The sequence below is a fragment of the Schistocerca americana genome, chromosome 8 (assembly GCF_021461395.2).
Source record: "Schistocerca americana isolate TAMUIC-IGC-003095 chromosome 8, iqSchAmer2.1, whole genome shotgun sequence".
Taxonomy (NCBI): Eukaryota; Metazoa; Arthropoda; class Insecta; order Orthoptera; family Acrididae; genus Schistocerca; species Schistocerca americana.
The window spans coordinates 400,755,052-400,756,110 of record NC_060126.1 but is presented as its reverse complement, the minus strand read 5'-3'; the positions used below and the strand labels follow the sequence as shown (position 1 = coordinate 400,756,110).

At 38.9% G+C, this 1,059-nt stretch overlaps 1 non-coding gene across 1 annotated transcript; it reads left to right on the top strand.

Annotated features, from left to right (window-relative positions):
* Nucleotides 1-625: 625 nt before the first annotated feature.
* Nucleotides 626-698, top strand: Trnak-uuu. Its single transcript has one exon. It is a non-coding gene; the product is annotated as a tRNA-Lys (tRNA).
* Nucleotides 699-1,059: the final 361 nt, after the last annotated feature.

Below are 1,059 nucleotides of genomic sequence, written 5' to 3'. Positions count from 1 at the left end.
AAAATCTAAATTGCAGAGTTATGTATATTTCTCAATAACACTTAGAGCAGAGAGAGACCCCGCAAAAAAAATTTTCGTGATAGTTCTTGTCATGTGATTATTATTACGATCAAAACAGCCAACCAGTGGAATGTGCAAGAATGTTACGGTTGATAATCATTTTATGAAATTAAGACATTAATTCCCGTACTTACACAAATCTGTCCTGTCCTGGAGCAGTTTCTAGCCTACTAATTACAAGAATTCAAATATTGCCTAATGTCATACCGAATAGTACGCAGCATAGTTACGAGAAAATTCTTCTTTCACAAGTTTGATTGCGTGGCTATCCTCCGCAGCAAGCACAGAAATATTTGTTTTGTAAATAAAAGCTACCTTTTCTTGCTGCACTGTAATTTATTTCTCCCAGACGCGTTTCACCTTTTTCTTTGCTGTGACCTATCCCAATCTGCCTTTATCTTTCAGGTGTCTCGTTACCCAGTACTTGTAATAGGCAATCGAGCGTAGCATCACGGACAGCGAGAAGTGCGTTCATTCAATGTACGAAATATATTCATTTGATAGAAACTACTGCAAGACACTATTCTACTACTACATATTTTATGAGAGAGCGAGATCATATCTAGCCCGGATAGCTCAGTCGGTAGAGCATTAGGCTTTTAACCTAAGGGTCCAGGGTTCAAGTCCCTGTTCGGGCGCAAATTTTGTTTCGCATATTTCGATCACACCAGTGACCATGTCTTGGAAAAGATAGTAAAATCACCGTTAATGTCTCTCCTACACTGAAATATATTATGTGAAACATAACAAGCGCTTATGTCCAAAATATAGCCATTAAAATCGTACTGAAATGTTGACTACCCTTCTGTATGTTCCGTGGTTGAGTGCTGAAAAGGTGCATGTTCATTCAAAATATGACGAATAGGCAAAACGATTGCATCACGAGCCCTGTGAGTGTTGATAACAGTTAGTTAGTGAAGAGCACAGATGCCTTTGCAATGCAGTAGACCAAGGGCCATCTAACATACGTTGGGACTTCTGCTGATGACAAAAACAGTT